Source organism: Myotis lucifugus, unplaced genomic scaffold (assembly GCF_000147115.1).
Source record: "Myotis lucifugus unplaced genomic scaffold, Myoluc2.0 scaffold_554, whole genome shotgun sequence".
Taxonomy (NCBI): domain Eukaryota; kingdom Metazoa; phylum Chordata; class Mammalia; order Chiroptera; family Vespertilionidae; genus Myotis; species Myotis lucifugus.
In genome coordinates, this window is record NW_005871602.1 from 422,888 (window position 1) to 448,115 (window position 25,228).

Here is a 25,228-nt window from a genome sequence, read left to right on the forward strand (position 1 = left end):
AAACCATAAAAATTCTAGAAAAAAAACATATGCAGTAAAATCTTAGACATTTCTTTCTTTTCTTTTTTTGCTTTGTTAATCTTCATCTGAGGATTTTTTCCCCGTTGATTTTTATAGAGAGTGGAAGGGAGAGAGGGAGGCAGGAAGGGAGGGGAGAGAGAGAGACACACACACACACAGAGAAATATCAATGTAATGTAAGAGAGACACATTGATTGCTTGCCTCCCACATGTAACCCAACTGGGGCTGGGGATCGAACCTGCAGCCCAGGTATTTACCTTTGACCAGGGAATCAAACCCGAGACACTTGAGTGTGTGGGCCAACTGTCTAACCACTGAGAAACACTGGCCAGTGCTCTTGGATATTTCTGGTAGCAATATTTTTTTTCCTGCTATATCACCTAGGGCAAGGAAAACAAAAAATAAACAAATGTGACTACATCAAACTAAAAAGTTTTTTTCACAGCAAAGGAAACGGTCAACAAAATGAAAAGACAACCCACTGCCCTTTCCCCCTGAAATAGGTCATAAAACTCCCATGTGAAAGATTCCCTCCTATACCAGGAGAAAGAAATACATTCTTATCACCGGAAACAGAATTTGGGAGCCAAGAAATCCATACAAACAAAGCTTGTGAAGCTCACCTTTATCTTCCCAGTTACTTCTTTGTAACTACTCCTAGCTCAAACCTCTGTTTTGTCAATTCTTCACAAATTTATTGTTTCTTTGACTTCAAGGTATAAAAACTTCCTGTATTGGTCATTTCTTTGGTTCTTCATTCTCTTGAGAAGGCCCTCTGTGCATGTAAAATCCCCCACCGCCCCCCAGATTGTATGCTTTTCTCCTCTTAATTTGTCTTTGTCAGTTCAATTTTTGAACCCAGTTAGGGATCCTAAAAGGGATGAGGAAAACTTTTTCCTCCCCTACAGATGCTGATGCCATTTATAGAAATCCTGAGGACTGAGAGCATGACTGGGAGGCTTCAGAATAGTGATTATCCCTGAGCAAGGCCACGATAATGTCCAAGAAATGATGTTGAGCTGCATACACCAAAGAGAGGACACAAGGATAATTATAATCCTCAGAGACTCAGAAAACCCAACTGTCAGAGCTTGCAAATCTTTCAGTGAAACAGATGGGCTTAGTACCCTGTCCATCTGCCCTCATGTTCACTACTCAGTGCATGCTGAGGGCTTCCTACTGCAAATACCTCCCGCTCTCCACCTGAGGGTGTTCTTCAGCATGTTTGGTCAAAGATGGGCAGGTGGAAGGTAATGCCTCCGGGGAATAGTCCTCAGCTAACTGTGGTATATACCCCATTTCCTCACCCCTGTTTCAAGGGTGGGACAGTTCTGTGCCATGTTCTATGATGTCTCCCAAAGTGCCCAGGTTATTTGATCCGCACTGGCCACAGTGGCGTCCTGAATCAATGATATATCCTTTATTGGCTGGCGTCCCTTCCCTGTCTTACATCTCCATTTCTCTAGTGGTGTGCCTTGGGACCACCTCCCAAATAAAATATTTGCACTCAAATTCTCATTTCAGGGTCCCAAGTCTCATGCCTGCCCTAGCCCACCACCTTCACTTAGAGCAGTGGTTCTCAACCTTCTGGCCCTTTAAATACAGTTCCTCATGTTGTGACCCAACCATAAAATTATTTTCGTTGCTACTTCATAACTGTAATGTTGCTACTGTTATGAATCATAATGTAAATATCTGATATGCAGGATGGTCTTAGGCGACCCCTGTGAAAGGGTCGTTCGACCGCCAAAGGGGTCGCGACCCACAGGTTGAGAACCACTGACTTAGAGTGTTGGAGTACCTTCAGGTTTCTATCAATCAGGAGGACCTTCAGGGACAGTCTGTGAGAACTGGCTTTGCACTATTTGGCAGCTCTGTGGATGGAAGAGTGTGCATGGTTGCTGTGGGGCATTTGGAGGCAAGGCCAGATCTAGGGATGGCGGGTAGGTGGCAGCAAAGTCTTGGTCATGTCCATTGGAAGTTAACGTCATTTTTTCCTTAACATGTTGGAGATGAATTTCAGGCTCACCACTCCAGGGATTTGAAAATCTAGTCATGACTCAGTTTTCCAACAACCTGACATCCCCTCATTGAGCCCTTCACCTTCCATAGGCATAGTGTTTCTGAACTGTTTACACAATCAAGTTGGAAAATTTAAAGCCAACAAAGGAATGATTCTAATGAAAACAAATAAGAAAGAACCCTTAAGTCTTATAAATCCACTTGTCTGCACATCTGAGGCCAATAACTTTCAGTGCATGTGAGTAAAAGTAATTTGTTAATTCCCATTGTCTTTTCTTAGTTCCTTTTTCTGAGCCTGACTCTTCTATGGTTCCCTAGAGAAGAAAGTCATGGAACTGAAATGATTTCTGGTAACTGATCCCCAAGGAGGCAAAGTAGACCAAGCCAGAGGACCTACAAAACATCAAATGTGCATCAAAAAGTCTTATAAGATGTAGTTCTGAATTTTGAAGATCAAAAAGTGATTCTATTTTACTAGAGGTATCAGTACTATTGCCCTTTGGGTAACACAGTCGATTCTCAAAAGACCTGTCAGGGCATTTTTCTTGGTAATTTTAGTCCCAATAATGTTTTGAAACTTTTCTGTAAGGTCATACATAGTTGAGCTCAAATCTCAGCTTGAGTATCTAAAATGGACCTTTGTGACCGCAGCCATCAGCGAGAAACCTTATCTATTTCTTTTCTATCTCTCTCTGGAGCTATGCTGATTGAGGGGGTGACTTTAAGGACAGAGTTAGTGCAGCAACATAAATAACCAGCCCGTCTGTAGCTTTTATGATGGGGCTCAGACAGCCTTTTCTGCCCCAGAGACCCCAGTAGAGTCAGAGAATATGTCCAGCACCAGAAGTTCTTGATAACATGCTAAGAAGATGAAGGAATTCCCCTCGGGGAGGTGGCATCTGTGATGAAGGGGTAAAGATGACTTACCTAGGAGAGGAGGGGGATTGTATAAAGGTACCAGATTGAGCATACCTGTGAACCATGCCCCCTTCTGCCCTAGATCTCTAGAAATTACAGAAAAGGCATAAAACATTCATTACACTTCTGTAATATTGCATGCATTACCTTTTATGAACCAGAAATTATGAGGAATGCATGAAAGCCAGAAGGGAGAAGAAATCAGGTTGCAAGTGGAGTTCAGCAATCAAAACATGTGCAGTGAGGATTCTTTAAAAGGTGGGAGCAGTCCAGGGGTGCTTTGTGAGGGCTCCAGCAGAGCTCTAAGCTTGAGATAGTAGAGGCAGAGAAGAGTCACCTGACCAGGTGATTGATGGGGTATTGTTAGAGCAGTCAGGTGGGTTGCCACATACTTTCATCAAGTAGCAGCAGGCAGGTGTGAGCAGTAAGCATGGATTTTTGGGAAAGAGGGCAGTGTACCAGGTAGCTGCTGATATTAGGGGTTAGCAAGCTGCTGACACATCCAACATAACATGTTGTTATGAAGCATCTACCAAACACCTGCAACATTTCTATCAAAATTGGGAACAAGACAAAGACAATCATCACTACAATTAAACATTATACTAAAGGCCAATGCAATTAGGGAGGTGAAAATGAGATATTTGGAGATGATATGATTACTTGGAAAATCAAAGAAAATCAAGGACAAGTTATTAAAACTGGTTGGATTTCTATAAAGTGGTATAAGATCAACATAAAAAGTCAAAGGATTTCTTAAACTTTAGCAATAATACATTAGAAGGTGTGATGCAAAATAAGATTTTATAAGCCACAAAACTATAAAATAGCTAGTAATACATATAACAATAAATATGCAAAATCTACATGAAAACATTCTTAATCCTTATTAATGTCACCAGTAGAGATCTAAGTTAGTGAAGAGCCATAATATGTGTCCATACTGTCTATTTGTCAATTCTCACTAAATTAATCCATAAAATACAAACAGGATTTTGAAAGACTGTAAGATGAAGTGCATTATAGGGTTCTTGCCTTATTGGCTATAAATATATATTTTAGATATGTTTTATACAATAAATTAAAAGCAAAATGTATAAGTTGTAACTTTAAAAATATTAAAAGAAAATATAGGATGATTTAATAATTTTGGGATGGGAAATTTTCTTAAGCAACACACAAAATGCACTAGGCATAATTGATACATTTTGATAGACTACATGAGAATTTAAACTTCTATAAAACAAATGGTAGTATATAGCTATTGAATTACAATTTAATAACCAGAGAATATTTGTAACATATGGCAGTTAAATGATTATTATCCATGAAGTCTTTAAAAAGCAATCAGAGAAAAGATAAAACAATGCTATACAAAACGAGTGTGGCTGAATTACACAATTACCATGTACTCAGAAGTGCAGATGAAATATATTCTAATTTGCTTCTCTGTGCTCGATCTTCTCTTCTCTGGTGTACACTCTAGTAAGCTTAATATAAACTAATACATTACGTGGTTTCATTTGTTGACTTCTGGATTGTTCCTCATGTCACCTCAGTTCATGGATTGGTAATTACCCAGGTGTCATCTGTCTCATGCCCACATCCTCCGTTTCCATTGGCATCTGAGGTTGAGGTCTGCATCAATGTCTTGGTTCTGATTTCTTCCCCAGCTTGGTCAACACCTATGGCTCTTCCTGGCTGGTTAGGCCCCACTGCTCCCCTCACTATTGTCCCCTATGGTCTATTTATGCCCCTGTCATGTGGCCCATCCTATAGTTCTTACCTATTAGTGAGTTACTTCTCCTCATCGGTGTCCTCCTCCCGCTTTTGTGTGCTCCCCAGCTAAGCCACCCATGTTCCTCTGCACCTGAAGAGGCTGCAGGAAACTCCTGTTCCATCAGTGCCACAAGCAGGGTTCCCAGATAAAATACCAGATGCCCAGTTAAATTTGAATTTCTGATAAATGACAAATAATTTTTTAGTATAAGTATGTTCCAAATATTGCATGTCTCAAATATTGAATGGTGCATAGTTACACTAAAAAAATTGTTTACCCAAAATTAAAATTTAACTGGACAGCTTGCATTTTTATTTGCTAAATCTGTCAATAGTGGCCACATGGGAGCCAAGGTTCTGCTTGGGAGAATTTGGCTCAGCCCTCCCTTCTCCTGCCTGGCGCTGCTTCTGCCACCTTGCACTGAGTTGTGCTGTTTGTGTCCACACCTGCTGGGGCTGGGGCAGGTGAGAGGCCATCCCCTTCCACAGTCTGGGTTCTGCTGCCTTTTCTTGCCCCTCCATTTACATACATGCTTCCACTCCTTCAACCAGCGCTATTGAACTAGAGCTATTCTCCTCTGTTGGCAGCTGCTGAGACTCCTTTGTTCCCTTCCAATCTGCTTGGTCGTCCTCCCTTAGGTCCTTCAGGCTCTTGATAGAGTAAAGAATAAAGATAAAGGAATTTAGAAAATTTCATTCTCTCTGCACAAAGCCTGGATTTAGAGCCCATTATCTTGCAGTGAACTCAAACCCTACTTTAAATGTCAGAATCTGAATATTAATTCTTAGCATCACTGCTATAGATAAATTTTAAAATTCCTCTCTGGTCCTCAACCCTAAGGGCAGCTGAACTCCTCTGGTTGACTAAGGGAAGTCTGCTGGGTCTAATTTTCAAGAAGTTAGAAACACGACCCTTATACAAATATAAAATGAACACGTGTCAAAGATTTCATTTAGCTCATTAATTATTAAAGGAGTTAGTCAGTTGTTAAAATAGATTCAAATCAGAATTTAAATTACAGAGAGTTTTATTCTCTTTGGGATAAATGTATTTCCATTGCTATGGATCAGAACTATTTACAGTGCTACTAGTGGTCTTCAGTTTAACTGCTACCCTACAGGCATGCAAAGTAGCCCAACAATGGCAAGTCAATCAAAGGCACACACCTTTATAGAATTAGAGAACCCCTGGAAGGTTCCCTAGGCAATGCCCAGAGCTGCTACTGAACAGATACCCAGGGATCTCTTTTGTCCATTCTTGGACAATTTTCTTTTCTGAAAAGTATAATATTTTTTTAAAAAATTTAAGCTGTTATAAATACTAAAAGATGATAAGTGCAAAGAAGAGGAGATATAAGTGGCCAATAAATACAAGACTAAATGTTCATCCTCACCAGCATATGGGTGAAAACCCATATTTAACCCACATAAAAGTTTTTATCAGTTAACATCCAGGGTAGGGAAGCAAAGACTCTCATGCATTGATGTTGGAAGTGTTAATTGGTTCCTTGTTTGGGAGCATAATTTGGTAATATCTACTGAAATTTAAATGCATGCATCTTTGATCCAACAATTCTACTTATAGGTATATTTCCTAAGAAATATCCACACACATGCAAATGAGTAATAATGAAACCATTACTTTATGTACCAAATATTCATAAAGCATCTACTGTACCCCAAGCTTAGAGATGGGGTAAATCAGTAAACAAACCAGGCAAAGAAACCTACCCTCATGGAACTTGTCTTCTCATGGGGATAGATAGATAGGAAGCAATTAATACGAGGACTATATAAATTCTCTAGAATATTAGAAGATAATGAGTATAAGGGAGTGTAGGAGAGGAAAAAGTTTCCTCAACTCTTCTTGGGTCCCTGGCTGGGTCTGAAAATCACACTGACGAAGACTAACAGAAGAGCACACATATTCATTTAATGTAAGTTTATGTGACACGGAGCCTCCCTAAGGAAATGAAGACCTGAAGAAACAGTTAGACCTGAGTGTTGTATGCTGGGTTTGATGTAGAGTGGGCAGTTGTGGAGGAATATGACAGGTCAAGGAGTAGGAGATAAGCATAAGTTGGGGAAGACCTAGCAGGGCCTGTGTGTTCAGATTCCTCTCTGTGTCCCTTTGTCTTTGGAGATAAGAATGCTCTTTCATCCGGGTGTGGGGAGGGTTTTATGACCTGTGGGAAGGGTCGGGGGAGTTAGAAGACCTTTCTGCTTTTTTTTTTCAAACTCCTTCAGCTTAAAATATTCAAGAAGCCAAGGTGCCATATTTTGGGGTAGCATGACCTGAACCCCATCTGGAGAATGAGAAGTACTTAGAGTAGGGGTTAGACATGGGGAGAAGTTTTCCATATTAAATAAGGTGGACAGGAAAGGTGATATTTGAGCAAAGTGAGGGAAGGAGTCATGCAGGTATCTGGGGCAGAGCAAGTGCAAATGCCCTGAGGTGGGAGTGTGCTGGATGTGCTTGAGAAATAGCAAGGACTTGGAGCCAGGGGGAGAGAACTAGGAAAGGAAGTCAGAGTTGGTAACAGGGTGCCCAACTTAAGGGGCCTTATTGGACATTGTAAGAACGTTGGTTGACTCTGTACATAAAATGGGAAGATTTGTAGTATTCTGAGCAAGGGAAGGTACACCATCTGATTTATATATCCCCAGAATCCCCCGGCAGCTATGTAGAAAATATATGATAGAGGCAAGAGGGTAGAAGCAAGAGCGCCCGTGAGGAGGCCTTTGCTGTGAGCCTGGACTAGGTGAGAGCAGTAGAGGGGTTAAAGGTGGTCAGGTTCTGCCAGTATTCTGAAGATAGAGCCCACATAATTTCCTGACATTGAATATGGGGGTCAAGGCTGACTCTGAGGTTTTGACCTGAGCAATCTGGCTGTCAACTGAGATGAGGAAGTCTGAGGGTGGAGTAGGGGTCCTTTCTGGGGTGAGTGTGTGTGTGTGGGGAAAGGTAATCAGGAGTTGAATTTTGAACATAAGATAATGAAGCATTTTGGGAGGCAATAGCAAAAAGTTGAAAACAGCTTAAATAGCCATCATCAGGGGAATGATTATGTAAACTGTTTTACATAATGAAGCAGAACCATAATTCAGCATAGCAAGATCTCTCAAATAAGCCATTAAAAGAACAGTGCACATTAGGATATTATTTGTCTACAACCCCAATGACAACAAAAACAACAACAAAAGCATTGTCGATGTCTATGCATACTCATACAGGCGTAGACAAGTCTCAGAAGCAAGACCCTTTCTCCTTACAAAGATTTCTAAACAAAATCAACTTTTAGGTATTGGTTATATAATTTCAAAAATAATCTAAAGAACGCAAAAGGAATGATGAGTAATCTTGTCTTGCCTAGGCCCCAGGTTTCCTCATCTACAAAGTGACCTGGAAGGTCCTTCTACTTCTAGGGATCTGTGTTCCATAATTTCATGTGAACCTGGGTCCTTCGTAATTTGAAGCTGAAGTGTGTATATTCTTTTTATACAGCAGCCTCATTTCTGGTGCAGTCAGACCCGGTTGTGACCAGAGAAGGACAGAATTTGATTTTTCCTCTAAGAATGAAGTTGAGGGATCACTTTTGAAGAGTGACTAAAATTTGAATGCATATTGGTTTTCAATTCAATTTCAGATAAAGGTTAAAGCAAATAGCTGCCTAGAAAGTCTTTTCCTGACTAAGTGGTCTCTTAGAAGACACTGGTGAAATGTGTGGTGTTCATCAATGTCAGCTCAAGTTGGAGAGTAGTCTCATGACTGGGCAGTTGGGGACATTAAGAAATGTTTCTTTTTGCTTTACATGGTTGATCAACCCTCATCTATATTCAAACAACCCAAGAATTCATCTTACTCATTTCCTGACTATATCTTCTGTCCCCTTACTGCTGCTCCTGACAGTTAGCTCTCTGATCAGGTTACTGATCCCTGTAGTGACTATCACTGGCCAGATGGATATTTGAAAATATGATTTGGGCAGAGCATGATCCTAAAGGCTAATGTATTTCTGCCAAATGGCTAGATCCACAACCAATCCCTGTGGACAGGGCATTTCTTCTCCATTAAAAAATATTTTAAGAAAGTTAAGAATAAACATAAAATATTTTATAGCTATGACTATTGACTCCTGAAACTCCACATGCTAACACTCTCATTTCATTTTTTTAAATTATAAAAAACAATTTCCTGTAGAGATATACAAGAAAACTTTTAAGTGTTCCAAAAAGTATAAAGTCAAGTACCACCCAGAGATCATCAGGATTCATATTTTGGTGTATTTACTTCCAACATCTCCCTCATATATATACTGTTAAAGAAAAATTAACCAGATACTTCTTAGAATGGTAAGGGAGACTTTATTCAGGATTGTTGCAATAGGTGACCAGACGCAGTAGGGGACAGAGATTGGATTCAACATCGAGTACAGCAAAGACAGGTGGGAAATTGTAGGTGACAAACAGAAGGAGAGGGGTCAGTGGATGGAGAATTACTAAGAAGTGACATCAGGGCAGGGGGATTATTGCTCAACCCACTTAGCAGGATTCTTGATGAAGATAGGCCAGGGTGATCAGGTATCAGGTTGGGGGAATCTTGCTAAACTGACTTAGCAGGATTCTTGCTAGGACTATGCCATGCAGGCCAGGCAAACACAGGGGCCAACATGAGGCCTGGTTGAGAAGAGGACTCAGAGGAGCCTGACTAAAGTTTGGCCAAGGAGAGTCTTTGTCAATGTGATGGGGACAAATAAGATATTTATCTATTTATGAAAGATAAATAGTAGGACCATCGCTCCTACTCCCATGTCTTACTCTAGTAGCTCTCCCCAGCAGAATGGGAAAGCAGAGAGATGAAAGAGCAGGGGTAGTAAAATCCGAGTTCTCAATTGGCCTTGAGGAAGGTAAAGGAAGCTGTGCAGAGGACAAACACTGCTAGCTCTGAGCAAAGGACAGAAGGTTGTGCCAGGGAAAAGGGGTGGGAGCCTGGACATTACATATAATTTTCTCAAAGTACCTCTTGATAAAAAGTGAGGGTATAACACCAGGTGTCAGTATTGTTATTACGGTTCCCCCAGAAAGCACTAATTTTGATAGATAATAGAGTAGGAAGTTCCTAGTTAGTGCCTAAACAAGCTAGTCCTGAACTGTTCAGACACAAGGTCACCGTGGTGTTGTGAGGCACGGGCTCTGTGTTTGTCCTTGTCCTGGAACCTCTCCACTGTGTAGCCTCGAGCAAGTCAAATGCTTTCCCAGGCTTTCGTTTCCTTACTAGCAGGTAAAACGAATGAGTGGAAGTTGTCTATTTGTAAGTACAGTCACGAACAGTCTGGTCCCATTTCACTTTGGCAAACAGATGTGCTCCCATTCCTTCAAAACGGTGGCTGCTTTTTGGCATCCATCTGGGCCCGTGGTCTCCCTGGGAGAGTTCCCCTTGTTCATTCATTACACCAACCTCAAGGCGCTAAGCAAGAGAACGCTGGTGATTGCCCGGATGTGCCACAGTGGTAGGAAGATTGTGAGTCCGGACTAGGTGAACCTGAAGGAAAGAACATTTTAGTGCCTTTGTGTGGGCAGTGAGATGAGTCATGTGATGGTAGGGAGGACTTAATGGAGATGCCTCCTTCTTCCTCCCCTTCCTTCTGCTTTCTCCACCAGGCCCGCTCCTCTCCAGATTGTTCTACTTAATTATGTTTGCTGATAGAGATTAATGGCGATCCTTCAGCTCATGAATGAGTGAGAAGAGAAATTGTGTGAGAACCACCTAGGGTCCTTTTCTAAATCTTGCTGGAAACTCAGCTGTGTTTTTTATGACTTCTGTGCTTTGCAAGGACTCTCATTTCCCCTGTTGGCGAGCATTCCGGTGCTTTATATAGAACAGTAAAACCACATGGCACATTAACCTTTGCAAATGACAGTCAGACGGTGCCTTCCTAAGCAGAGGGCTCTGATGCAAACATGGGCATGAGACACAAGTTGAGCTCTTTTGCTGCTTTGCATAGCTTTCCCCCTGGGGCTCGCGTGGCACTGTTGAAACCACGTAGACCATGCCAGCTTTGTCCCTAACTCTCGAAGGTAGGGAGAGGGGCCACAACAGATGGTCGGTTTAGATCAGGATGGGGACCTCTGACCAGTGGTCACTGCCTCCCCTGCTATCCTCCTGCTCTGGGCCACCATTGTTTCGCCCCTGGATTATTGCAATAGCTTTGTAATTAGGGGTCCCTGTTTCTACGACTGCTCCCACAGTATACTTTCGAGTCAGCAGCCGGTGGGATCCTTTGACGACATAAGTTAGATCCTGTCACTGCTCCTCAAAGCCCACCCAGGTTTCCCATCTCATGATGCATAGGAGACAAAGTCTTCACAATGCCCCGGATTCTCTGCCCCTCTCCTGGCTCCCTCTGCCTAGAAGGGCCTCTCCACGGGCTGTTTCCTCTGCTGGGAATTCCCTTCACTCACTTTCTGCAAGACTCCTTCCCTCACCTCCTGCAGGCTTTCACTCCAATGCTATCTTTTCAGTGAGGCTGTTTCTGCTCTAAAGATGCAAATTTATCCCCCACACTCCCTTTCCCCTTCCCTGGCGCTTATCAGCATCTACGATGCTATTTTTAAATTTAAGGCAAACAGCCTACTGGTTACAGGTTGTTTTTAAATCACCAGTTTTGCATACTATATTTAGATAAATGAATAATAAACATAAACTATTATGCTTATTTCTATCATTATTTACTGTTTATCTCCCCCAAGTGAAATAAGCCTCATGAAGATGGGGCTTTCTGTCTGTTTTGTTCCCTGTTCTTGGGATTATATCCTCTGGATCAATGCTTCTCAAATTTTAACATGCCCATGAACCTCCTGGGGATCTTCCTAAAATGTAGATTCTAATTCCGTAGCTTTGAGATGGGACCTGAGAATCTGCATCCCTAACAAGCTTAGGTGGCCCACACTGGGAATAGCCAGGTGGAGTCCCCTGGGTCCTCAACTAAAGGCAGGACCACCAGAAGTTTCATTCCCAAAGCCAAGATCAAAAACCCAGGGCTGGGCTGTCGGTATTAGAATCAGGGAGAGCTTTCACAAGCAGATTCCTGGTGCCTGCCTTGGAAGCTGTGATTGACAGGTCAGGAGTAAGGCCTAGGAGTCTTTTCTTTTATAAAGTGCTCCAGGTGATTGGAGTGTGCAGCCAGGATGGTTAACCGCCGGAGCAGAGAAAGTAAGAATTTCCTGCATGTGCCAATGTGATTCTGACTGTGCCAAATTGTCATCCAGTGAGTACAGAATGAAAATTGACGTCTTGATTGAAAATCAAAAAATTCTTTTTCCTCATTTGCATCATTTGGTTGGCTTCCAAAAGAATAATAACTTCAACAGAGAAAAAAAAGACAAATGTGTATAATCAACTCAAAATATCCCCATTCGTCGCTTTAAAATTCTATTTAGTATTATGAAAATAATGCAAGCACATTGTAAACAATCCAAACAGGAAAAAGTTAAGTCATGAAAACTGAGCTTTTCTTCCTTCCTGGATTTCCAGTCTCACTCCTTGGAGGAAATTATTTTCAACTCTATTTTTTGGTAAATATTTAGAGACAATTTCAATACACACACACACACTTTATTTTTTATTTTAAAAAAATATAAAAAATCTTTAATGTTTTTTCTTTTAATTCTTTATTGTTGAAAGTATTACATATGTTCCCTTTCCCCCCACTGTCCTCTCCCAGCCTGCCCTGTCCCCCAGCCTCAGCTTTCACCCCTCCCTATTGACTGTGTCTATTAGTTATGCTTATATGCATACAAGTCCTTTGGTTGATCTCTTACCCCCCTCCACCCCACTACCTCCCTCCCCAGCCTTCCCTCTGAAGTTAGACAGTCTGTTCGATGATTCTGTCTCTGGATCTATTTTTGTTCATCAGTTTATGTTGTTCATTATATTCTACAAATGAGTGAGATCATGTGATATTTATCTTTCTCTGACTGGCTTATTTCACTTAGCATAATGCTCTCCAGGTCCATCCATGCTGTTGCAAATGGTAAGAGTTCTTTCTTCTTTACAGCAGCATAGTATTGCATTGTGTAGATGTACCACAGTTTTTTAATCCACTCATCTGCTAATGGGCACTTAGGTTGTTTCCAAACCTTAGTTATTGTAAATTGTGCTGCTTGTGCTCTGGCAGAGGGAGGGCACCTGGAGCTGTGAGAGCAGGAGCCAGGACCGGGGACTCGGGTGATAGAACTTAGAAGGCAGATGTCCCAAGTTTCCTGGGCCAAGTCATTCCTAGGCTTTTTCTTTTATTATTATTTTTAAATCCTCACTTGAGGATATTTTTCCACTGATATTTAGAGATAGTGGTAGAGAGAGGGAATATTGATATGAGAAAAACACACCAATTGGTTGCCTCCTACAAGCCCTGACCAGAACCTGGGCCAGGGAGGAGCCTGCCACCAACGTATATGCCCTTGACCAAAATCGAACCTGGGACCCTTCTATCTGAAGGCTGACACTCTATCCACTGAGCCAAACTGGCTAGGGCTCAGGCCTTTTCTTATTACGGTGTGTCTTGGTTAGCCATATATGGAAGACTGTATTTTCTAAGATGGCTGCAACCCTAAAATGCCATCAACATCTCTTCTATTGAGATATGGGATTTATGGTCCTTTCCTTGGAACCTTGGTGGGCATTGTGACTATATTGGGACTGGCACTGTGTGACTCTCGAGGCTAGGTCATACAGCTTCCCCTGGTCCTCTCAGGATGCTTGCTCATGGAACTCAATCACCATGTTGTGGGGAAGTAGACAGACTATATGGAGGAGGCATGTGTATGTTTTCTGACCAACATCCCCAGCAGAAGTTCCAGGCTACAGCTAACATCAACCTCCAGAAATGTGTGTGTGTGTGTGTGTGTGTGTGTGGTGGTGAGGGTGTGTGATTCCAGCCCCCAGCCTTCAGGACACTCCAGCACAAAGCAGAGATGAGCTGCAAAGAAATCAGAGACAGAATTCCCTGATCTTATTTAAGAACTACACAGCTGGAGTTACAGGAGGATGGTATAACCTAAGTGTCATTCATGGGTGACCTTGAGCCAATCCCTTTGTATAAGTTATGCTAGGCTAGGCAATGCTGCAAAAGCAAATAAATTTTTGAATCTTACAACTTCACATCATCTATGTTCACTTCTCACTCACATTGCAGTGCAATGAAGGTCAGGTGGCTCTCCACAGCATGATGCAGGGACCCAGTTTCCTGTCATGTGGAGGCTCTTCTATCTTCCAGGGTCTCCTTGGAATCCTTTACTGAATCCTCTTCATTTAACTGGTCTACCAGTAAAGACAGAGAGCATGGAGAGCAAACATAGAAATCATTTGGCTTGCCTGTAAGTGAGTTCTATTACTTCTGCCCACAGTCAATAGGCCAATAATCAATATATGACCACATCCTAACTGCAAAGGAGTCTGGGAGAGGTGGTTTTCTTTTGATTATTCAGGAGAACATTTAGCCAGCTTCTGCCACACACTGCCTCAATTTCTTCTGTATAGGTGGGAATAATAACAATACCAACTTCCCCAGGTAGCTGTAAGGATCAAAATGTAAGAAGTTGTCTCATCTCTGAAGAAATTGGAGGAACCATAGACATTTTAGGAATATACTGTTTCTCATCAGAGAAAGATAGCTGAGATGATGGATACTTTTTATTATCATTCTGGAGTCCCCATCAATAATAGACAATGATCAGTCATTGTCCCTCCCCTGGACTGTCCTATATCTAACCACTGGCAACCACTGCCCTAATACCAACAATGATTTCTTCAGGGAAGAGAACAGCATGCTACAAAAAGCAGCCCACCCACATGTTATTCAAGTTCAAAGAAAGGAATATCAGGAACGCAGTTGGTCCCTCACCAGGCAACATTCAAGTGGGACATTAAGCAGAGATGCATTTATTCTGTCTTCAGTTTTGTACTGTGTTGGTGGCTACCTGGACTATGTTTTCCTAGCAGTGTGTAAACTTCATATAAACAAGAACAAGATTAGGTTAAAGAAAATGAAAACAAATAATGCCAACTCTTTTAGACCCTGACTGTTCACAAGGTTTTCTTATTCATTTCATCAGTAAGACACTTCAATTCTGGGAGCTCAGTCTTTTCGTTTGTACAATCTATATATATAAAAGGCTAATATGCAAAGTGTCCCCTCAGGAGTTCGACCGAGAGTTTGATCGCTTGCTATGATGTGTGCTGACCACCAGGGGGCGGCGTGGAACAAAGGAAGGCCCCGGCCGGCAGCTGAAAGGCCCTGATCAGCCCAGATCACCGGTCAGGCGTAAGGACCCTACCTGTGCACGAATTTCATGCACTGGGCCTCTAGTGGGGATAATAATACCTGAGCTGCCTGGTTGTAGAGAGGATCATTTAAGGAAATGCCCTGGAGGGGACTTTATAAACTGTGCTGTAAAGAGGTGCAAAATGGTGCTCCTCTAACTATTGCTTGAAAAGCAATGGACAACGGCCTTATTGCACAGCTCTAAAAAAATCACAGCCACTTTTCTGGTTATAATTTTTCTGTATAAAACTTGGAAAATATAGGAAAGTGTAATTATAGCTTCTGTTTATTAAATAATTTTTATGACCAACTGATTTAACACTCATGGGATGGGCAGTAGCATTACAGACAGCTGAGCAAGCCTATTAGAGTCGAGGTAGTTTTTCTGTCCTGCTTTATCTATTTCCAAAAGTAGCAGCTCAGCAGTTTCACCACGTGTCAGGGAACTTTAAAAAATTTCCATTTCCTTTTACCCCATAAATCTCTTCCTAGCAATCTTTCCTGAAGATATAATCCTAAGCACAGCCCAGATTTATGGCCAAAGATCCAAAGACGGTCACTGCAGGGTTATTTATAAAAGTGAAAGGTTGAAAGTGTAAAAACCTGTCATTAAAGTAATGGTTAAGTAAATCATGGAGCATTCATGCAGTAGAATGCTATGTGATCCCTAAGAATAATGTTTATGTTATACTTTTAATGATACAGGAAATTATTACATAAATATTCACAGGATGGTGAATGTGCTGTAGAGTTTTATCTCAGCTGCGTTCAAAATGCATAGAAAAATCACAAGAAAGAAATAGGCCAGCCCTAGCTGGTTTGGCTCAGTGGATAGAGTTTTGACTTGTCGACTGAAGGGTCCCAGGTTCAATTCTGGTCAAGGGCACATGTCCAGGTTGTGGGCTCGATCCCCAGTGGGGGGCATGCAAGAGGCAGCCGGTCAATGATTCTCTCTCATCATTGATGTTTCTATCTCTCTCCCTCTTCCTTCCTTTCTGAAATCAATAAAAATATATTAAAAAGAAAGAAATAGGTCAAAAAAGAACTGTATTGCTTCTGGATGGTAGAATTATGAGTAACTTATTTTTTTGTGCTTCCCCAATCCCCACTTTTCAATAGTATTTTAAAAAGTTTCTACATGCAGCAAGATTTTTTAAAATAAACTAAAATACTGAACATTAAGTTCAAAATCTCACAAGTCCCCTTCTAAAATGGATTTTTTTGGTATCAACTCCATTTGTCTCATTTGTTTACAGTTCCATTTGCTTTTTCTTATAAATGCTTACATTGCTTTTGGTGCCACAGCGCTAGATGGAATTCAATTCAAAATATGTAAAAGCTGAAGCCACCCACTTACCAAGCCTTCTCTGCTAAGTGAAGCTTCAAAAGGACTGAGAGAGAAGTGATTCTTATATTAAATTTCCACCTCCAGCACAGTCCGGTGTCTTCTATGATGCCAAGTGTATCATGTGTAAACAAGATTAAGAGAAAAAGGAACTATTATCATGGATCCAATTATAGATACAGCCAGTTGGAGATGAATCTCCATGAAGAATCAGGTCAATTTAGGGAGGAAAACTTTGCTGAGGAAGCAAACACATTGGATTTCCTTTAAATTTGACAATTTCTGTGAAGGCTCAGGGGAATTTTGTGTGAGGAAAGAATGAATGTTCCTTTAAGGAGTTTGCATTGAAGATAGTCAATGAAAACAACTTATAGGTAGGCTTTCCCATCGTCGGAAAAGGAGTGCCCATATAGGACAGTGTTTCTAGGGTCTTCTTGTCTACTTCACCTGCTTTAGCCAAAGCCTTCCAGAAGATTAAGTCACATGTGGAGTGACTTCTGAGCAGAAGCCGACAAAGTCCCATGCGTACCTAATTTCATGCAAGGAGAGTATCTAAGTGTCAATATTTCATGGGGCCTCACAGAGCCCTTGACAACTGGAACCCTAAGATTTCAACCTACATCTTTCCTGGTGGGGAATATGAGTCAAGCATAGATTTATTTTATTGGAAATTGCCTCAAAACTCAAAAGAAAGCTTGGGTTTTGTTTGGAGAGTAGACTCAGTGAAGGCAGTGGTGTTTGCTGACTCCAGGAATCTCAGTGACGTCCATACTCTAAACCAGCGGTTCTCAACCTGTGGGTCACGACCCCTTTGGCGGTCGAATGACCCTTTCACAGGGGTCGTCTAAAACCATCTGCATATCAGATATTTACATTACGATTCATAACAGTGGCAACATTACAGTTATGAAGTAGCAACGAAAATAATTTTATGGTTGGGTCACAACATGAGGAACTGTATTTAAAGGGCCAGAATGTTGAGAACCACTGCATCTCAGATTGTGGCTCTCTTATTTTGGGAACTAATGTCAGACTTCTGTCCATATATCAAGTAGGGCTGGTAATTAGTCTATCATGTAGCCTCAAACTTTTCTGGGACCAGGAGTATTTGTTAAGGAGGATGTTATACATGGGATAGTCTAGTTTTGAGATTCAACCACATTTGCACTGGTAAGATTTTCATTTCTTTGCATCTCATGATGTGGTTCCTGGTTTCTAGCTTTTGCATCTCTCCTCCTCTGCTCCCATGAGGGGTTCACCAGCTCCCTTTACCTTCCTGGGCTCATTCTTTAAAAAAATGTATTTATTTTTCAATTACAGTTTAAAGCCAATATTATTCTGTATTAGTTTCAGGTATACAGCAAGGGTTCATTCTTAAATTTTCCTTGCTGTCTGTTTGACCAGTTCTTGTAAAAGCACTGCCCTTCTTGTTCAGAGCCCAGAGCTTCTGCACATAAGTTCTTATATAGGTTCTGCCATGTCTATGTCATGGAGTCCTGCTCTGGTGACCTGACTTGTACCCCTGCACCCTCCAAGTCCTGGAAACCAGCTCTGCCCTTTCAGGATCCCTTCCCTTGAACCTAACTGGAGGCTTTTCTGGTGGCAATCACTTCTTAGTCTCACCATCTCTAATTCCTTCCTGCTGGGAGGTCCACAGAATGGTTGTCACATCTCCTACTTCACTCTGGGTTCCCTGCTTTTCGCTACTTTTCTGAAGTTCAGCATGCTATTGACCTACCCTGAGGACAACTGTACTAATAAATTTCAGGCAGTGGATGATTTAAAAAAATTGGGACAATGACAATCTTAATTCACTATCTGGGATGTTCAAGTGCACAGTCCCAAATTTCTACAATTATTGTATAACTAGAGGCCCAGTGCATGAATTTGTGCCTGGTGGGGTCCCTTGGCTTGGCCTGCAGGATCGGGCCAAAACTGGCTCTCTGACATCCCCCGAGGGGTCCTGGGTTGAAAGAGAGCACAGGCCAGGAAGAGAGACCCCACCGGTGCACGATTAGGGCTGGGAGGGACACAGGAGATTGGCCAGCTAGGGAGGGACCTTGAGAGGGCTCTAGGGCATGTCCAGCCTGTCTCACTCAGTCCTGATTGGCTGGACTGCAGCAGCAAGCTAATCTACCGGTTGGAGTGTCTGCCCCCTGGTAGTCAGTGCACATCATAGCGAGCGGTTGAGCAGCCTTAGCATATCATTAGTATATTATGCTTTGATTGGTTGAATGGACCACTGGACGACTGGACACTTAACATATTAGCCTTTTATTATATAGGCATTCCCAACTATATTTGACTCCATCAAGGCAAGCAAACTTGAGCTGATCTGCAGAGGCAAGAAAGAAGTATTTGCCCTTTTTTTAGTTAGGGTCACATTTTTGCTTGTACCATCATCCATTTGACCCACTGCACTCTCTTTTTTACTCATGGCAGTGATCTGAAATAACAGTTATACATTGGACAACTAAGGACTAAATTTTAAGCTTATATTTCCCAGGATGAAACAGATGCATTCATGGTCTACCCTCAGCAACAGGCACAAGATCCTAAGCTAGGGAAATGTTATCTTTCTAAATAGCTCTATGGAAGAACATGCTGAGGGATCTTCACTTGCAGACCTTGATCAGTAGTTTAAACAACTTCCACCCAGCCCTGCCAAAGATATGCATAGTTCTTCCAGTTCTCACTTGGTAGTTTATTGTTTCCAAAACCAGAAGCAACCTTGGCCAAGTGGCGATTTGGCAATAGCTGAGTGTGTCTACCTGCAATGTTTAGTAGCAAATTCAGGTTTGAGTTTCAGAAATGTTTTTGATAGATGAAATCTGCAGTGACTCCATTAAAACTGTGATTCAACAGAAGGCACCATTTTGAAGTATTTTTCAATGGGGCTAAGGAGGGCTGAGTACAGAAAAATAAAGAGATATGTAGGTATAAATAAAACTCAATTATTTTATCCCTCATGTATTGATTTTTTTTTTTAGGCCCAGCCAGTGACCTAGAAATTCCTGGCTAAGAAAGTGATATTTCAGTATGCTTCTGAGTAAAATAATTTTTAGTAAATATTGTAATCAAACACAAGTACTATGCTACAAATGCAAATTTGCTACAGAAAGCCTATCTTAGATGAGCTTACAGGAAAGATTATAACCAGCATATGTAGTGAGATGAGTAGGGGTATTTGAAGAGGAGGAGCCATGACACAATGGGAATTGTCAGAACTCCATAAGAAATTGCACAGGAAACTACAAGCTCAGGTTGGTTGCAAACTAGGTTGAAAGGGTAGATTGGAGTCTGAACCTGTTGGTGTTGTTTCTATCACAGGCTGGGACAACATTAACCTTTTTAAAGCTAACATGGACTCACATAAAAATATTGAGCGGTTGGAGGCCCCTGGTGGTCAGGAGGCTCCCAGGAGGCCATATCCCAGCAAGATTGTCTTTGGAAACTTTTGAGATATTTGTTGAACACCTCTTATGCTAAAAATCTCTACAAGGCAGTACAAGAAATGCTAGAATCACTTTGAAGTATCTTGAAGCGAAGAGACAATGATAAGTATCTTAAGAGAGGTGCAAGGAAAGAGAAAATAGATGCTGAAGATACACGTGATGAATGTCAATATCTGTGTCTGATAACTCTTTAAACTAGGACGAGGAGGATGGATCCTTAATTTGATGAAAATGATTACAGGGGACACTTACTGTTTGGGATCATTCCAAGTCTGTTTTCTAATTGGCTTAAGCCAGTTAGCATAAACTGTCTACTTGGCCATAGGGACTTGTTTAGGAATGAGAAAGTGACTGTCCATTGGGCTGAGGTAACATAGGGATATTTCTTCTGGCTCTTGGGAGAGCAGCTACCTGGAGGGAAGTTATTTTGCTGTTAAATGTGAGTGAGAACAGCCATCTTGGGAGAAGAAGGGAAAAAGGCTTTAGAATAAAGACTGAGGGGTGATTGACTGGAGCGAGCTTTGCCTGAACTTGCTGTGGGACGTCCAATGTACTTTATAGTGCAGCTTGCGTTTAGTTTTCTGTTACCCAAAACAGGTGAAAGATTGCAAACCTATTAAAACATCGATTTTAAATTAAGAAGAAACATCACATTTAATAGAGAAACATTAGAGACATTCTCATTAAAGTCAGAGACAAGAAAAGATTGCCACAGTGCCTCCTATAATTCAATATTGTACAGTGTATTAACCAATGAAGTACAACAGATAATGAGAAATGACTTTTGGAAAGGAAGTCTTACAGATGATATTATTATCACTTTCAAATCATTTTCTATTTAGAAACCTTAAAGTAGTCAACCAGAAAACTACTGTAAGAGAGTTCAGAAAAATGCCTGATAATCAAATATAGGGGGAAAATCTGTAATTCTCGTATATACCAGTAAATAGTTATAAAATACTAGTGGCCCGCCTTGGTCTGGTTCCGCCACACACCATCCTGCTGTGGTCCTGCTCTTGTTGGGGCCCATCCAGGGCGACAGCGCCTCCATTGCCGCCTGCTCGCTGCCAGTTCACGTTACCTACACCCGCCTTGTTCTGCGCCACCCCCTGGTGGTCAGCGCACATCATACAGTCGAATTCCCAGTTAACTCCTGGTCAAGGGGACAATTTGCATATTAGGCTTTTATTATATAGGATAATAAAAAATGAGTTTGCTCACAATTGTAACAATATTTAGAACCCGTACTTTAACAGGATTTAACAGAAGGCAGACATTTCAGAAATATATTTGAATAACCCACATGTTAGTGGGGATGCAGGCCCACTCAGACATTGCTATCAATTTTAACAGAAATGGTATATTCATTTTTAGAGCTCAGTGAGGCAATGAATACCAAAAGCTTCATTTCCTAGCTTAAAAACACTTTCTTTATTTCCTAGCCTTTATTTGTGCAATAGTTTATCCTAAGGAAATTACTTTGATCTGTTGAAAGATTTAGTTCCAAGGATGTTCACTGAACTATCTTTTATAAATACAGGAAATCATTAAAATGTAGTACAAAACGATTAGGTAAGTTAATTCTGGTATATTTGTTCTCAACAGGATAGTTTGCAATTAATGAAAACATGCTATAAAAGGATATTTATTGGTACAAAAAGATATATAAGATATAGTAAATGAAAAATAGATTACTAAGAACTATGTACAGTGTAACCTCATTTTAAAGCAAAGGTGACATGACAGTAGGTAGGGATGGGGAGGAAAAGACTGGACTATATGTTCTAGGGATTGGCACATTTCATGGAGGCCACATGTGAGTCTCTAGGTGGCAATTCTGAAAGGAAGGACTTCCAAAGGTTTCACTTCCAAGCTCATTCATATGGCTATGGGCAGGAGTCATGATGTGAGCAGCCTGATGGCGAGACCCACATGGTGAGGAACTGAAGCCTTCTGCCCTCTGTCATCATGGTTCCCTCCGAACCCTATCTTCTCCAACTCTCTCTTTTCTCCCCATAGCCCCCAATGGTTCTCCTGGTTTTCACACCCTGTGTAGTTCCCTCCCACATTGTAACATTGTACCAAGGCTAGTATGTGTGTCCAATAGTATGTCACTTCTGAGATTGGGTTATGAAACACACTGGCTTCTATCTTGGGATCTCTCTCTCTCTCTCTCTCTCTCTCTCTCTCTCTCTCCTTCTCCTGTGGTAACCACCATATTATTCTATATATCTATGGGTCTGCTTCTATTTTCTTTTGTTTATTCATTTATTTTTTGTGTGTTTTTTTAGATTTCATATATAAGTGAGATAATATGCTATTTGTCTTTCTCTGTATGACTTATTTCACTTAGTTCTAGGTCCACCTATGTTGTTGCAAATGGCAAGATTTCATTCTTTTTTATCGCTAAATTATATATATATGTGTGTGTTTTGGGGGCAGGGGGTAAATACCCAGAAGTAGAACTGCTGGATCATACAGCAACTCTATTTTTAATTTATTTGAGGAATCTTCATACTATTTTCCATAGTGGCTGCACTAATTTATAATCACACTGACAGTGTACAAAGGTTCCCTTCTCTCCACATCCACTTCAGCATTTAATGGCAATAAATTCCATTAGTTTTTGCTTGTCCAAGAAACTCTATATCTTCCCTTCAGTTCTAAGTGACAACCTTGCTGGGCAAATTATTACTCTAGGTTGTAGGTTCCTTTCTTTAAGCACTTTAAAGTTATACTGCCACTCCCTTCTGGCCTGTAAAGTGCTGGTAAGAAATCAGCTGATAGCTTTATAGTGTTTTCTTTGTATGTAACTCATTTTTCTCTTGCTTCTTTACAGATTGTCTCTCCATCTTTAACTTTTGTCAATTTAAGTACAGTATGTTTTGGTGTTTGAAATTCTCTGTGATTTTTGGACCTGGACATCTGTTTCCTTTCCCAGATTAGGAAAGATTTTAGCCATTATTTCTTTTTTTAAAAAATATGTATATATTTTTATTCTCACTCAAGGATATGTTTTTGAAAAAATATTGATTTGAGAGAGAGAGAGAGAAGGTAGAGAGAGAGAGAGAGAGAGAGAGAGAGAGAGAGAAACATTAATGCATGAGACACCAATCGGTTGCCTCCCATACATGCTCCGACTGAGGATTGAATCTGCAACCTAGGTATGTGCCCTGATTGTGAATTGAACCCACAACCTTTTTGGTGTACAGGATAACACTCCAACCAACTGAGCCACAGGCCATGGCTCAGCCATTATTTCTTTAAATAAAGTTTCTGTCTTTCTTCTCCTGGGATCCCAATAGTATGAATGTTTGAGTGCTTGATGTTATCAGAGAGGTCCCTTAAACTATCCTGATTTTAAAAAATTCTTTTTTTCTTTATGCTGTTCTGGATGGTTGAGTTCCACTAGTTTGTCTTCCAGGCCATTGATCTGTTATTCTGTGTTAGCTAATCTGCGGTTGATTCCTTTTAATGTGATTTCCTCCCCCAGTTATTGTATTCAGGTGTGCTTGGTTCTTTCTTATACTTTCTAACTTTTTGTTGAAGTTCTCCCTAAATTCCTCTATTTTCTTGAGTTTGATGAGTATCCTTATAACCTTTTCTCTGAATGTTTTATCAATCAAATTAGTTATTTTCGTTTCTTAGGGGTATTTTTTTGTTGTTTTGTTTTTCTTGTTCCTTCACTTGGGAGATATTCTTTTGTCTTTTCATTTTGTTTGACGTTCTATTTTTTTTTAAAATATGAATTAGACAAAACAGCTGTCTCTCCCACTCTTAAAAAAGTGGCCTTATGCAGAAGTGGAATCTGTGTAAACTACATTCAGGGTGGTTTTGGCAGACAGGTTGGAGGCAAGTGGCTGCTTAAGACATCTGGGGCACTGACCTATTGAGCCAGTACGGTGACCTGCAGGGAGGCCCCAAGTACCCTGGATAGAGCCCTCATCCACCCTGTGGAGGTGGAGGGGTATGACAACAATGCACTCACAGGCTCCTCTAACACTGGAGAGTTCCCGAAGCATCCAGAGGGCTACTTTGGCTTCTCAGCCTTCTCTATTCAGTCTTTTTCTCTTATTTGTTGTCAGAAGCTATTCATCAGTGCTCAGTTGTCTCTCAGGAGTAATTGCTACCTATATACATATACTAGAGGCCCGGTGCACAAAAATTTGTGCACTCGGGGGTCCCTCAGCCCAGCCTGTGCCCTCTCGCAGTCTGGGACCCCTCGGGGGATGTCCACCTGCTGGCTTAGGCCTGCTCCCCGGGGGATTGTGCCTAAGCTGGCAGTGATACATCCCTTGGGGGATGTCCACTTGCCAGCGGGCCGAAGCTGCAGTTGAACATCCACAGAGCTGCTGAGGAGGCAGGAGAGGCTCCCACCATCGCCAATGTGATGCCTTCAGCCTGGCTTGTGGCTGAGCAGAGCTCCCCCTGTGGGAGTGCACTGACTACCAGGGGGCAGCTCCTGCATTGAGCATCTGCCCCCTGGCAGTCAGTGTGTATCATAGTGACCAGTCATTCCCAGTCGTTCTGCTGTTAGGGTCAATTTGCACATTACCGCCCTAACGGGTTTGGCTCAGTGGATAGAGCATCGGCCTGCGGACTGAAGGGTCCCAGGTTCGAAACCGGTCAAGGGCATGTACCTTGGTTGCGGGCACATCCCCAGTAGGGGGTGTGCAGGAGGCAGCTGATCGAAGTTTCGCTCTCATCGATGTTTCTAACTCTCTATCCCTCTCCCTTCCTCTCTGTAAAAAATCAATAAAATATATTTGGGAAAAAAAATTGCATGTGCACATTACCCTTTTATTATATAGGATAGAAGCCTGGTGCACCGGTGGGAGCCAGCTGGTTTGCCCTGAAGGGTGTCCCAGATCAGGGTGGGCAGGGGACCCCCAGCTGCAGCCGCCCCTGCCCCGGCCTAACGCCTCCTCTGGCCGAGGCATTAGGCCCAGGCAGGGGACACCCCCCAAGCTGCAGCTGCCCCCTGATCGTGGGCTCTGCCCCTGCCCGGGCCTAACACCTCTGGCCGAGGCGTTAGGCCCAGGCAGGGGACCCCCCCCCAGCTGCAGCCACCCCCCCCCGATCGTGAGCTCCGCCCCTTCCCGAGCCTAACGCCTTTGGTTGAGGCATTAGGCAAGGGCAGCGGGGAGCCCAAGCTGCAGCCTCCCCCCCTATAGTGGGCTCCACCCCTGCCCAGACCTCACGCCTCTGGCCGAGGCATTAGGCCCAGGCAGGGGACCCCCAAGCTGCAGCCGCGCCCCGATCGTGGGCTCCGCCCCTGCAAAGGCCTTACGCCTCTGGCTGAGGCGTTGGACCGGGCAGCGGGGACCACCAGCTGCAGCGCCCCTGCCCAGGCCTAACGCCTCCT